The sequence below is a fragment of the Malaclemys terrapin genome, chromosome 13 (assembly GCF_027887155.1).
Source record: "Malaclemys terrapin pileata isolate rMalTer1 chromosome 13, rMalTer1.hap1, whole genome shotgun sequence".
NCBI lineage: Eukaryota > Metazoa > Chordata > Testudines > Emydidae > Malaclemys > Malaclemys terrapin.
The window spans coordinates 23,301,753-23,316,929 of record NC_071517.1 but is presented as its reverse complement, the minus strand read 5'-3'; the positions used below and the strand labels follow the sequence as shown (position 1 = coordinate 23,316,929).

The 15,177-nt window shown below is 48.0% G+C and overlaps 1 long non-coding RNA gene across 1 annotated transcript; it reads right to left on the bottom strand.

Annotated features, from left to right (window-relative positions):
* Positions 1 to 10,801: 10,801 nt before the first annotated feature.
* Positions 10,802 to 14,872, bottom strand: LOC128847823 (uncharacterized). The gene is made up of 2 exons (XR_008446954.1): positions 14,558 to 14,872; positions 10,802 to 13,764 (listed from the first exon to the last, which is right to left on the bottom strand). It is a non-coding gene; the product is annotated as an uncharacterized LOC128847823 (long non-coding RNA).
* Between the last annotated feature and the right edge of the window lie 305 nt (positions 14,873 to 15,177).

Here is a 15,177-nt window from a genome sequence, read left to right as displayed (position 1 = left end):
TGGCTTCCCCCCTCTCTGGGTTCGTCAGCCTCCCAACTCCCTCCTCCCAGGGCGTGATTGTGGGCTGTCCTTTATAGTCCCAAACACACCTCCCTTCACCCAGGGAGTGACTGCAGACTTCTTCCCTGCAGCCCCCTCTGTTGCCAGCTTCCTGGCTTATACTGGCTGCCCCAGTTCCTGCTGTGCTGAGCCTGTTCAATGGAAATCCCTGCTCTTTGTCTCCTTCTCCAGGTGCAGCCTGGGCAGTTAATTGGCACACACAGTGCACATACATACTGAGCACACATGCTCATACACTGAGCACACACACACTCATGCTTATGCACACACCCCCATGCACACATGTGCCTGCACGCACACACAAGCTCACACACACTATATAAGCATGGCATTGCAGTCCTGGGGTGGGGGGTTGCTTTACACTCCATAGCTGCACCCAGCATCTGCCTCTGTCTGCTAGAAGAGACTCACTAGTCTCCCAACCCATCCAAAGCCATCTGGCTGCGTGATCACCAACACAGGCGGAGCAGCCTGTTCATACGAACGATGGTCAGGATCAGGGCGCTCAGCAGCGTGCCCTCCATGGTGCCTGACAACGGTTCGACAATGGCGCCAGCTCTCAAAAACCAGCTGGGATGGCTGGAGAGGAGTCATGGGACTTGTTTAGTTTGACCCAAAGTCCCAGAATTCCAGTCAGCTCCAGAAGGCATCCTATGATGTACTGCGAGGAAGCCCCAGAATGCATCGAGCCTCATGGTGGAACATTGCACCATGGGATAGCTGCCCAGAATGCTGCTCAGCAATGATTGCCAAGGGACGTAGCTTAAACTGGCATAAACAATGCGGAGTGGATGCACTGCTTTAGGATCCTTCTCCCTCATTACTTATAGTGGAAAAACATGCTCTGAAAACACTTTCCCATGCAGCCAATCTGCTGCTTCTCTCCCCAGCTGCTGGCCACTAGCAGCACTGCAGGACGCTGCTGGCTGTATTCTCCTTCCTGTGCTTTCAAACCCTTTGCTATTTTCCCTGGAGGCTGAGGATGGCATTACTGCCCCATTTATGTGGCTTCGGGGCTAGGAACCAGCCGCACAGGCAGAAGCGCACACAACTGAGCGTGCCGTTTTCAGCTGAATATCCTGATGGCTCATTTGGTGCGATACAGGGACGTATGGCTCACAGGGTCCCATTCGGATCTGGTTATTATTAGTCATTCTGTTCAGAGTAGCAGATAAGTGCTTTGTAAAACCCAGGGCCCTCGCCCTGGAAATAATCACAGTGTAACTCAGGCACGTGAGGCAACGGTTCAGCGTTTGATCCCAACTCCCTGAGCTGAACTTCAGGGTGTTCGCAGCTCAAACACTCATTTTATAAGGGGACCGAACCAAACTCTGGATCCGAACTGCCCAGAACTTTGTGGTGCTTGAAAACTGGATCCAGATTTTGTGGCTTGCGCCCAGGACTGGTTTGAAGAAAGTTTCACCTTAATCAGAGAGGAGGCGAGTGCGAGTGGTTTGCTGGTTGAAGTGTAGTCAAAGAAGGGCTTTGAACAGGAGAGGTTGTGCGCTAGTAGGGTGACCAGATAGCAAGTATGAACAATCGGGGGGGGAGGGGGAATAGAAGCCCATACAAAAAAAAGCCCCAAATATCGGGACTGTCCCTATAAAATGCTAGTCACATGGTGAGTGGGACACTGTTATTGACAAAAAGGTGTAGCCAGTTGTTTGACTGCACTCGCGGCTTGTTCTCAGAAGTGTTCAAGAGCCCAAATAACCGAATGTAGCCACAATTATTGTTTAAAGAGAAAGCAGGACGATATGAAAAGGAGATACACATTCCCTCCTTCTGGGAAGCAGTGCTTAGCTCACCGCATGGTTGCCTTGCACAAAAGGTGTGCTTCAAAGACACGCATTTCAGACAGCCGTGTGTACAGGATGATTTTACAAGTTACAAAACCCTTTACCCGTCACTAAAATCCAACCCACGAGTTCGTTACAGTGCTGTAACTGGTTGTTTTTGTTCAGTACCTTTTTTACCTTAGGTTTCTCTATGTTCAGGCCATTCCCAGCCTGTGCGAGGCCTCACCAGTTATGTATCTTGGCTTTGACAGGCTTCCTGTTTTCTACTGCCAAAATGTTGTGGGATACTTGGCGTAGGTAAACGGAATACCGGGGAGAGCCTGATACATTCAGTTGACAATCCCAACACTTTTTATCTATCTATAACGCATTTTATTATGTTAATTCCATGCACATAACACCCATTCATGTGGCATATACAACCCCTAACACGTATGTATTGGCCAACACGGTACACTGCAATAACATACATGTTCATGTACAGCCAGCACATCTAGGACCTGATCTTGAAGGGTACTGAGCACCAACAACTCCAGGGGAATTAGTGGGAGCTGTGGGAGTTCATCTCCTCAGAATCAGCCCTGAGGGCTCTGGATCAACCTCCGGAGGAGCAAATACTGCATCCGACATGTGACTGGGAGCCATGATTGCACCAGGGTAAGTGACAAGTGGAAATAGGTTTGTTGGCCTTCACTTACAGTAGTTCCTACCAAGGGTCATCCCTACCACGCATTTCAGCACCTGAATCCCTGCTACCCTATTCAGATCCCCTCCTGGGCCCCTTACACTCTACTTCTGACCCCCCTTTGCCTTCCAAACTACTGCAGCGGGACCTCACCTGCATCAGGAACTCAGCGTTTGGGCCCCTAGTAAGTCCCCTCTGTCCCTCAGTTTACCCACCCATAAGATTACTGAGCCTCACCCCAAAGTCCTAGCTCGGTGTTTCCTCCAGCAAATCCCGCATTGCTGTCAATGAGATTTTTGCCCAAGTAAGGAGTGAGTAAATGCTATTGAGGTTTGGGCCCATGATCATGATACATGAATGCTGAGAGTCTCAGCGTGACTAGCCCCTTTAAGAGAGAGCCGCAGCATGGCTGTGACTTCTCAGCTGCCTCCCAATTGGACTTAAGGGAAGGCACCTGGGCCACACAAAAAGGGAGGCAGGAAAAGGGCAGGTGAGAGCTGCCTGAGGAAGAAGGGAGAGACCCAGAGAGAAACAGCAGTAGTAGCAGCAGAGCAGAGCTGGACTGGACTGGACCAGACCAGGGAGCTGTTAGCAGGGCCGGCTCCAGGGTTTTGGCCGCCCCAAGCAGCCAAAACCAAAACCAAAAAAAAAGCCGCGATCGCGATCTGCGACGGCAATTCGGCGGGAGGTCCTTCACTCCCAGGCGGAGTGACGGACCCTCCGCCGAATTGCCGCTGAATACCTGGAACTGCCGCCCCTGTCCGGAACGGCCATCCCAAGCACCTGCTTGAGAAGCTGGTGCCTGGAGCCGGCCCTGGCTGTTAGGAAGAGCACAAGGTGAAAGTTGCTGGCGAGGAATGGTCAGTGCTGCTGAGATACAGGAGAGCTGGTGCAGAGGCCCCAAGGAGCCAGGAGAACCAGCCTTGGGTGGGGAAGCAGAGCCCAGAACAAGACTGTTGATGATGAAGGCTGAACCCGGGAGCAGGGGTAAGAGTCACGGGCAGGGGGTCCTGTGGAATGGAACACTGGGGAGATGGGGGAGATGCCTTGCGGCGGAGGAGGGCTATGAGACACTGAGCCCAGGGCCCGTGGGGTGGCCCTGGTGGGATGTTCCTCGAGCTGGGGAGGACTTACAGGCGAGGAGGCCTATGGAGTGGAACACTGTGGGGGCCCCTCTCATGGGAGACCTGACTTGGGCCTCCCAGAGAAGTGCTGTGGCAGAGAAGCGAATCTGGGAGCTTATGGGTAGACGGCCTGGAGGTCGGAGCCCTTGAACAAGGGCAAAAAGAGGCTTGGAGCAGGCAGGAGATGGCCTGTTGGGAGAATGAGTGGAGATGAGGATCCTGGAGAGGGATGGGAAACTGCTGTGATCTGTGGCACTTCAGGGTGTGGGGAAGAACATTTTTATTACGAGGGCTCTGCAGATTATTTCACATGCTCGTGAATAAATTCTCCCCAAAGATGGGGCTTTGAATGGACCCTGGAAAAGACTGTTCCCTTTTCCTAAGGAAACTGAGGCAGGCATACTGGCTGTGCCATGGCGTGCTGCAGGGAGGGTGCTTTAGGTGGGGGCTACTCTGTTACAGTGAGGTCACTATTGCTGGCCTCCTGGAGCCACTCCATAAGTGGCAGTCTTAATAATACAAATACCCAGGCTCTTGAGTAGCTGCTACCTCACTGCCAGAGCTCGGGCCTCTGACCTCCGCTAGGCCCACACCTTGCGTGGCATCCTAGCTTATGATCTTTGTCAAGCCTGAGTTAACAATAAGGTAGTGCTGCAGAAAGAGCAATGCTGGCAACTCACTTCACCCTGGAGCTCAGATTCGCTCTTGATAGAGTCATATCAACAGTAAATGCTACTGCTGAACATCGCCAGGAGCACGCTGGGCCCAGCAATCTTTTCATCTTGGGCTAATGCACACTGTCAAATGCACCGATTGTTGCCTTAATTTCACTAGCAATGCTCTTCTTCTCCTGAACAGGCCGATTCCACTTGCAGAGATAGATCCTTCCCTCCCACACTCTCCCTTCCCTGCAATCTCTACACGGGGAACTGCAATAGAGCAGCTTGATGTTGTGTTTTAAACCAGGGACCTACTGATGCTTATTCTGGGGCCATGATACAAGCCAAGAGTCAGGTTGTGATCTCGCTTGCACCATCTCCAAGGGTGTCACACCAGTGCAAATCCCACAGAAGTGTGATCCGAATCAGGGCCTCGGCACGTGAAAAGAGAAGACATGGAATATACATGAGCATGGATAGCAACACAGGGACGTTAATTTAGCTACTTTAAATCCAAAGACAGGGGCCAGATTCCAAGATCAGTCTCCCAGGACATGTTAGAAACAGATAATTTCAAAGGGTTGGGATGAGATTGTCCCAGGGTTGGGTGGGATGGGGGGTGTGCAGCTACAAGAAGCCCATTTTTCACTGGTCATAATATAACAGTCCTAACAGACAATCCTCACTAACAATCCCTTGTGGGTAGATGTATGCATGAAGGAAGAAGTGTTGTGGACAAAGCGTTGTTAGAAGCAGCTGGGGGAAGTCCCCTGTTCTCCCCTCCCCTTGCACTATGTGAATCCTCTTGATCTTAAAACCTCACAGTTCCAGCAATCTCAGGTCAGTCACCCTGCACCCAAGGACCTGCTCCCTCCATCAATATCCTGGTTCCCCAACCACCTTGGAACACTCTGTCCCCCTTTGCACACTAGCAGCATTAGTGCCCTTCTCCAGCCCAAGCTCCCTGGGCTCTCTACCTATGAGACGCCCGGTCCAAAAAGACATGGGATGAGGGGAGACACACATAGGAAAGACATGGGATGGAGATAGGGAGGAGACACACATAGAAGAGACAAAGGATTGACTGCAATTTGTTGTCCACTAGAACTGCTGGGAACATTTTAGACTAAATTAACTTTTGCCGACGCCACCACATTTCGAGGAGACGCAGCAGTTGCAATGACCTTTTTGTTAGGAAGAGGGCATGCTCTTCTCATACTCCAGAGCCTGGTTGTTGGTGCAGTGGCCTGTGATGTTCCAGACCTAGGTGCAAGTCCCTACTTTGTCTGAATCATGCTGATCAGGGATGGAAAAACTCTGCTTTGGAGCAGGGATTTAAACCTGGGTCTCCCACATCCCAGTCCAGTGTCCTGACCACCTGCCCCAAATTGAAAAGCTCAGGTTTTGTTATAAAAAAAATCCCACCCCAGACATTTTGACACAATCCCATTTGGGTGAACATGTTCAAAAGGCTTTGGTTTGTTCCCATTGGAACAAAAACAAGTTTGGAAACCTTGAACGGTGCCACAAAACCAGACTTGTCCTGCGGCTGGCTCTAGTGGCCACGTGTCCCCATTTGGGACCAAACTTGCTATGCCGCGGGCTGGGCTGGCACAAGTTGGCTGTGGTGGGTGAAGCAGCTCCACGCATCTGGGCGGGGAGGAGCAATACTGAAAAGGTCTGGGAGGCTTTTCTTGACTGTCGCTGGGCCCCAGCCCCCATTGTCCGGCCAGCAGCTCAGGGCCGTTCAAAGAGGAAAATGATGTCGGATAATTTGTAATTAGGCCAATCCTGTGTCCCCAGCTTTTGAATGAAATCAGGACAATGCTGCGGCTCGAGGAGGCTCTTTACTTTGGTCTGCTTGGACTTGCCTCTATTCCTCCTATTTTCTAGTCAGTGTCATTATCACAGCTGTGGTGCCTACGAATGTGGCATCCCCAGTCAAAACTCCAGAGATTTCGGGGGACAGTCCTGAGTGGCCTGAAGCCCCCCCAAAGTCTGAGGTGAGGCAGGCAGGGGGAGGGCAAGAATTGAATTGCTCTTCAGTGTCTCCCTGTGTCTGACTCAGGAAGCACTATTGACTGGACAGAGGAACCCTTGCCCTGGGCCACCAATGTGATGCCAGGACTTGTGTTTAACTAGGAGCGGGGAACAGCAGAAGAGGGGAAGTGGGGTGATCCTGCCCTATTAAGAGGAAGAGCAGAGACTAGGAGAGAAATGTAGAAGCAAAGGGAAGGGATGAGGAGCCTGGAAAATATCAAGGGGTGCAGAAAAGTGACGCAGAGCAGAGTAGATGAATAAGGAGCCCCGGGACTGAGAAGTGAATGAATGATTTGGGGTTGTGTCTGAGGGCTAGTCTACACTGATCCGGGCGGGTAGAAATCGATCTCTCGGGGATTGATTTATCGCATCTCATCTAGACGGATAAATCGATCCCCAAATCGGCGCGCGTACTCCCGCCTCGTCAGGAGGAGTAAGCGCTGTCGACGGGGGAGCTGCGGCAGTCGATTTGCCACTGTCCTCACAGTGGGGTAAGTCGGATCAGATACATCAAATTCAGCTACGCTATTCCCGTAGCTGAATTTGCGTATCTTAAATCAATCAACCCTCCCCACCCAGTGTAGACCTAGCCTGAGTTTCTCTCAGTTACCACCTGCATGGACTGGGAGCTGAAAGCATCTCCAATAAGTCTCCCATGATACAGGTTTGTAATGATGCTGGAGTGCAGTGGAGGCAGAAGGCAAACCCTGGAAAGGGAAGGCAAGACCTCATCAGGGACTATTTGAAACCAGATGCCTTTGAATTAGAAGAGGGCACGATCCAGCTCAGTATTTCAGCAAACAGTTCAGCACCCTGGGGGTCGGCTGATTTTTATAACTGGATCAAGTGATTATTTGGTGCTTGTTTATAAAAACTCATTCTGGTGCTGAGACTTTCTGCAGTTATAAACGCTTTGAAATGTGCCCATCCCTAGTGTCTGTAGGACCTTAACTCACCTGTTACTGGCTATCTCATGGCACAGGGGAGCTCCTGAACTTGAGACTAGTCAGTGGTTAGCTGCATGACTAAGCCTCAGTCATCATGTCTGCACTGTAGGAGTAGCCACACAGTGCTCATTAAACTCCCAAAGTCCTCTCCCAGCTTGCATGCGTTCTGTGTAAAAACTAGGGCCTGCAAACGCTTATGCATGCAAATACGTTTAAGCATCTGAGCAATCAGACGGCATGCAGTGGAGCTCCTCACGTGTTGAAAGGTACTCATGTGTTAGTATCTGCAGGCTCAGGGCTCAAGATGGATCCTTTGAGGCTGGTCTGTACCTCGGTTGGCCCAAAGCCCTGGACAGGAATCTGGAGGCAGTGACCCAGGTACATAGATACTGCCCTCATGTCTCACTGTCCACACACCCACGTGCCCTAGCATCACCCCAATTTTAATAACTGTTTCCGAGTGGTGCAAATGAGGCCACAGGGCTTGTTTTATCACCTGTTCATGTGCTGTTGTTGCAAGGCAGGCATGGATCACACACACAATGCAGCCCCTCCCCAGCCCACCAGCCCAGGGCTCACACAGTGAGCTGTTCGCTAGCACAGAATTCCACCTTAAAAACTAAAAAGGAAGGACACATGAGGCACTTTCCTTTCACTGTGGTGGTTTGATCGATTCTCTGACATTATCCAAAGACTAGGCTCGCCGCCTTGCTAAAAGCTTCCCTTGAAAATAAAGATTCATTTAATTCCCTCTGTTACTGCCGGGACTTGAGTTTAAAGCACTCCCATTACTAGAGCTAAACCAATACTGATTTCAGCTCAAGCTGATTTCAGTTGATTGGATCCCGCACGCCTCTGTCTCCCGTTCTCCTGCCAGATTGATCTGAATTCCAGGGCCTCAGCACAATGGTTACCAATGCCTAGAACAGGGGGTGAAGAGCCCGGCTTGCCTACACAACATTATACCAGTATAAGCTAAGGTGGGCATCCTGCTCAGTGGGATCGGAGGCCTTTATTCACGTTAGCTGATGTCACTTGGGAAGGAGTGTAAGCTAAGCTGAAAAAAAGCCAATCTTATACCAGAATAATGTGCCCACACGGGGGCTATACTCAGGGCCGGCTCTGGCTTTATTGCCGCTCCAAGCAACAAAAAAAACCAAACACCACAACCCAGGGGTGGCAAAAAACGGCAAAGCAAAAAACAAAAACAAAAAAAAACAAAAAAAACCCAACCCTGCGGCGTGGCCGGAGCCTGGGTGCAGGGGGACTCCCTGCGCTGCAGATGTGGGGAAGGGGGAGGGAGAGGGAGCGGGAGAGAGAGAAGGGGGGCAGCCAGGGCTTCCGGGGGGTGCCGCCCCAAGCAGCCAAAACAAAACAAAACAAAAAGCCGCGATCGCGATCTGCGGAGGCAATTCGGCGGGAGGTCCTTCACTCCCAGGCGAGTGAGGGACCATCCGCCGAATACCTGGATGTGCCGCCCCTCTCCCTAGCGGCCGCCCCAAGCACCTGCTTGAGAAGCTGGTGCCTGGAGCCGCCCCTGCCTACAGGGCAGCTGGAGCGAAACACACACTAAAAAAAAAGCGGCCGTGTGACTGACCCTAGGATTGGGCGGAATGCCACCTTGTTCAATCTGCCGCCCCAAGCACCAGCTTGCTCGGCTGGTGCCTGGAGCCCGCCCTGGCTATACTGGTACAGCTAGATTGGTTTATCTTTAGTGTAACTAGTCAAACATTCCTGTGTAGACAAGCCTGCAGGCTGTTGCTCTGAGGCCAGTGAAGTCTGAATGGAAAATGTGAATGATAAATAACTCGTTAATCCTTGGCAATGTTTCACGGCTGATGGGCAGCCAAGTCCCTGTGTTCTCTTTCTTGTCATACGTCTGTCGTGCCTGGAGTGTCCCCTGTCCCCTTGGCCTAGATTGGTCAGCCCGTACCTTGGCAATTCAGTATAATTAAGTCAGGTGTGAAAGAGAGGTTTACATAGGATAGTATGATAGGAGTATAACACCAGGTATATCAGTAAGTACTGCAAGGCCTGGATGGTGAAGCCTGTGAGATTTCAGTTTAGCCATGTTAGGTCTCAGGCCTACTGAGGGTTGACATAAGTGACCCAGGAATAACTGTGGATCAGTAAAGTTACAAGATTCCTGTAAAGAATGTGCCCAGAGGTGATGTTCAGGAAAATATGCCACAATGTCTAGACTGCAAGACATGAATGTAACATCATGGGAACTTTTGCAGGAACCTCAGGTTACCATGGGGACGTGTTTGCATAGATGCATAATGGAAATAAGGTAGGGTTGCCAAGCCTCCAGGATTGGCCTGGAGTCTCCAAGAATTAAAATTAATCTTTAATTAAAGATTAGGTCATGTGATGAAATCTCCAGGAATACATCCAACCAAAATTGGCAACCCTAGAATAAAGGGAACTAAGAGGGTAACCTGTGGAAAGTGGGGCACCCCAACCTTTATGGGGTGCAGAGGTACAGATAAGGAAAAGGGGATTGGAACTCTTGTACATATGCATAAGGTGGGGGCTTGGTCAGAACCCAGGATAAAAGGGTTTCCTGCCCTGGTATGGATAAGGTGGGAAGGCCCCATCAGGAGACCCCCCACCAAAGGATGGCCACCTGTTGAGAAAGCCGTGAAGCTCTCTGATATTGCTGGCTATGTGAGTATGAACACACAGCTGGGTATTGCATGGGCTCGCTCAGTGTTGTTTGTGATTATGACATTGATTGTCTGCGGAGTGGAACTTGCAGTAAAGACACAATAGCTCACTTGTAGCTGTGTTTGTTCTTCATGTGCTCCTAGAGCCTCCAGGGTAAGTCTCACCCCGCTGATTGTAAAACTGGAGCAGCCTGGGGACAGACACGCTCTCTAGGGACAGTGCGCTTTAACACAGAACTATTGATTAAGATACCAACTCAAACTGAAACAGGGTGACAGCCTCAAGCCATTGTTCCTCACTTTGCCCCCTTCAGAGGCTTGGAATAACCCCCCTCCTTTATTTAGAATGCACGATGGTGGTGTCGGAGAATAACAGAGTTCTCACTTTTTGTTTGGGTACAGCAAATCAGATACTTTATTTTCTCTCTATCAATTGCATAGAGGGAGAGAGCTAAACAGGTCTCTCAACAGATAAACAATTACAGCAAGCATTTATACCTTTTGTTACAGACAATAATGAGCAACAGCTGCATTTTGTCTATACCTAGGTCATTCTGATATCTTGTTTTGCTCACTAATGTAGACTCTTAGTCTACATTCCATATTATCTACACATTATCTACACAAGGTCGCAACAACTTCTCACACAGTTCTTTCCCACTCGCCTCACACATTCCTCGCTTCTCCAAATCTCGCGTTATTAGGGTTACAGTTAGCCTAACTCTTGCTAACGAACTGTCATGCATTGCATCCCCTTCCTGTCAGTTCTTTCTCTGCTTCCACAACCCCCCCTTTTGTACTACTAGTACAACAAACATTTTCAAATCTCTATTTGCATTAAATCTCGGAATTCAGATTCTACATCAGATGCTTCAACCTTAGGGGTTTTGATTGGATGTAATGACAATGCATGATGAGCATGGACATGAAAGGTATTACTATTATTACGTCCTTTACAACAACAATAACATACTCCTACACTAGCTAACAACAACACAAGCAATAACATTCCCATAGCCATAATATGATGGGATTGTTGTACAATCTTAGTCATATAACACAATACAACATACTTAGTACATAAGGTGGATACTCTATAAGCTGTCTGAAAGGCATACTTTTCAACTTGATACATATTTTGAAGCATGTGAATTTGCCCTTGTGCTTCAGAGATTTTCTGAACCTCTGGTAACAGTGAAAGCAAATTTTGAAATCTATCAGGTACTAAACTAGTCCAATTAAAGGGTATCTGGAACCTAAGGACTACTTGCAAAATTCTATCTGCAGGCCAGTAAATAATATGATTGCCTGCAGTGGTAATGAGATTAAAATGTATGTCTTGCAATGTGGTGGCTTTAACATACACACAGCTATCATTAGCTTGAAAAAAGTAAGTGTCCTGTCAGGGTAGTTCCTTGTCCCCTACACTCCCAGCAAATGTAGTCATGAAGAGTAACAACTTCTCCTGGCTTCAGTTTACAGATACACTGAGGCTGTGGGGGTTCTAACGGCCAAAATGTCCATTGACTCCCTAACCCCATCCAAATGTCAGATGTAATCCCAGGAGCACTGATTAAAAATCGATTGGGCATACCAGGAGGTCTAATTTCCCAGATGTCTCGGTGAATTACCCAATCCCACATGCATCCTCCCCCTGGACCCGGCAGGATTCGGTATGTGGGAGTCCACACCCCCCAAACTGGTCCATATGCTTGGAAGGAGCACTGAGAACATCTGCACTTCCACCCAGAAGTCTCCAAGTGTGTCTCCATGGCCATAGATCAGATGGTACTCCTGGTGTGTCTGTAAGGGCAGTGGGCCAAGCCTGAACATGCTAGATCCCACTGCAATGCCTTCCCAGCCTCAGTGATATTCAATACCATCTCTGTCAGCAACTTCTTGGTCATAGAACTAAGGGCGGAAATAACATGTAACTCACCAACTCCAGCCTGTACCTGGGTTAGTTGTGCTCCAGAAACAAGGCCAATGGCCTTCTCTAGTTGCCCCAATTTCTCATCATGTTCTTGGTTCTTAAAAATATTCCAAACTGCTGCTGCACTATTGGCCTCATCCCATAGGGATCCGGTTAAGTCTCTCTTCTTTCTAGAAGAAATAACCCAAGCCCTCTGTTGTGCTAATCTAATGGCAGCCCCCTGTGAGCAATTTGGGTATGTAGAGGTAATCTGGAAACTGGATAAGGGCAATGAAAATTTAACAGTCCCTAATGTAGTGTTAATCACAGTCCATTGATATCCTAATACATCTCTCTTTGGTGTAGTACTATACCACATCTGTTGCTTGAACACCTTTATGTACTTCTGGGAGGCATTGATATTAATGGCATAAGAAGGGGTGTATTGCAATAAGGTACAGGTCACATTATTAGTCACTAGAATAATTTCTATGCAGGTAAAATTTCCAGTGGCAAAACAAATTCTGGGTATTCATTTGATTGTTCACTAATTGGGTGACCAAATAACAATAAGGGCTTCTCTCATTTAACACAGTGCAAATTCCAGGAACATTCGCTATAGAACCCATCAATTGCAATTACAGATTCTTGGGGTTCACTGGTAGTGATATCATATACTTTTATCTCCACTGATCCATTCTTTTCCATTATATGGGATATCCTGAACCTTAAAAATATTTTTTTTCAAACAATATTTCAATAAATCACTAAAGTGTGAAGGCCTTAGTCATTGGTTTTATCAAATATATGGCATTGTCTGTATTTGGATGTGTTACAGGGGTAATAGTGTAATGGAGGAGATGGCAGGGGCAATGGCAATAAGGTGTCTTTGGTACTTATCATTTAAAATCCAATTAGGGAGGGCAATACATGCTGAAGGATTTATCCAAAACACAGAGAGCAGCCTGTAGAATAAACCCCAAAATCCAATCAATACCACGTTCCCAAGCATGGGTCCCACAAGTTTCTTCCTGCCAGTGTATAACTCTTTGTTTCTTCACCAGGGTCAGTTCTTAATGTCTCTTGTAGTCAGGAATCCCTGGACTTTGTGGTTTCAATGAAGCAAGTGTTCCTTCTTCTCTTTTCCTGAAACAGTGTGGTTTAGCATCATACAAGGGAGAGGTTACTAGCACATCATCCTGTAATGGTTTTGCTTCTTCTAGAAAAATCCAAAGGCACAGTAGGTCTGTCAGTGTACAAGGAAGAGGTTACTAGCACTTCACCTTGTCTTTTTTTCTTTTTCCTGCTGTCCAGAAGGTACAGCAGAGCTAGAAGGAGAAATAGGCTTATCATCAGTCGGAGAGTCCTCCCGAGGTGGAGGGGTCTTTTTACAGTGAGAAGCATGGGTCCAGGCAGGTAGTCCTTGGCACTTCACAGCGGTGTTGGTGGTTAACAGGACTTGGAAAGGGCCTTTCCAGTGTGGAGCCAAAGCAGTCTTTTGTTGGTTTACATAGACTCAGTCTCCTTGTTTCAATGAACGGCAGGGCTGCTAGGGTCTTTGGGTAGCACTTCTGTTATCTGTGAGAAAAGAAACCTAACACATTTCATTAATGCCTGGCAGTGTTTTGCAGATCTCATAGTTGCTTGGGCACATTCAGGCCCCCCTTTTCTTGGCTGTCAGCCAAGTCTTAGCTGTGGGCAGTGTCCTTGGATGGGGCCAGCATCTTATCTTCGGACTGAGCTTGCTAGCTATTTTTTTCCAGTTAACTCGTTCTGTTCTTTTTCCTTTTTCCCTTCTTGGCTTCTTTTAACCAGTAAATGCATGGTACATTGAATGCTGTTCAGCTGGCATCCATTTTTTCTGATGATCTGAAAGACAAAAGAACAGAGGTCTACCCCTTCTGGGCAGTCAGTCATTGCTTAAAACATTTCCTTTATATACACATACTCTTGTTGATTTTAGGCAAAACAGAGGAATTACCCCATATTTCCTTGTATTTGTTTCATAGGCAGCCCAGGTTTCAGTGGTTTCTACCTTATTAGTTAGAAAATTGCATTAATACAGATGCTTTCTGGCTTGCTTCCAGATCCAAAGCTATCCACGGCTTAAAAATTCTTACGTAAAAAGGGACACAATTAACTTTCCCAGACTTTTGATTGCCTTTTACTTCTAACTCCTGCTTTCAAACACACAGTGATCTGAAAAAGCCAACACAACCTATATTGGTAGGTTTGCATTTCTTTTACCTGCACATGTTCTGGGGAAAATGCCCATCCTCTCCACAATTCAATTTCCACAACACTAGCCACGTCAATTTTTACACAAGGTGTAACTATTTCTTTTTTGAAAACTGGGTAAAGGCCATTTACTTAACATATAATCCAAAGGGCTATCCTCAGAGGGTTTTACCAGAGACCCACCCATCTGCCTACTGACACTCTAACAGAGAATTACACAGAGAACAGAGGGAATTATGGCCTAATAGGATCCTATTACAGGAATTTCTACTAATACTGACCGCTACAGGGGACGGGACTGCTACGACTGGGGTAGATCCACCTGACACCCTTTCCGGTCAACCAGGGTGGAGAGAGGAATGCTAAATCCCTCTCCAGTTCTCAGACTTACTGCGGCTGAGAGTAGGCACACTTTCATACTCACACACGTACGTCCAGACTGGCCACGTCTGTGTATAATGTTCAGAGAAGGTGCTGTGCAATCTCCAACTTGCTTCCTCTCTTGGGAGGGCAGTTCTTTTACACCCTGAGGTCTCCTGGGGCATCTTTTCAGTGATTCCAGTCCAGGCCGGCTGCCTGTGGCTTCTTCAGCATCCCCAAACCATGCTGGCTCCAGGGTCGCAAAGGCAGACTGTTGGATCTCACTGGACAGTTAAGCTTTGCAAATGTAATCTCAGCACTGTAACTTGTATTGCCTTTGGTTTGACTATATCTATATTTTTTCACAGCCATCTGGGGCCAAAAGCAGTTTTTCTTTGTACTTAGCCTGGTCTGCAGTGATTCTTGACCTTGAATGCAGATTAACTTTCTCTTTATCTCTGGACCAAGCTGAATTTCAAATTAACCCGTTCCTTTCCTCAATAGACAAATTGTTCCCATTGTGTGTCAGAGGCTTTTTGGTGATTAAAAGCTCCTCTGAGATGTATGATCTTTTATCTAGATTGAAGGTACCTTCTAGTGGGCATTGTTTAGATGAATTTTCACGTGTGTAAAGATTCCAATTCTCTAAATACCTGCAGGCTTTAGGACCATAATGTACGTACA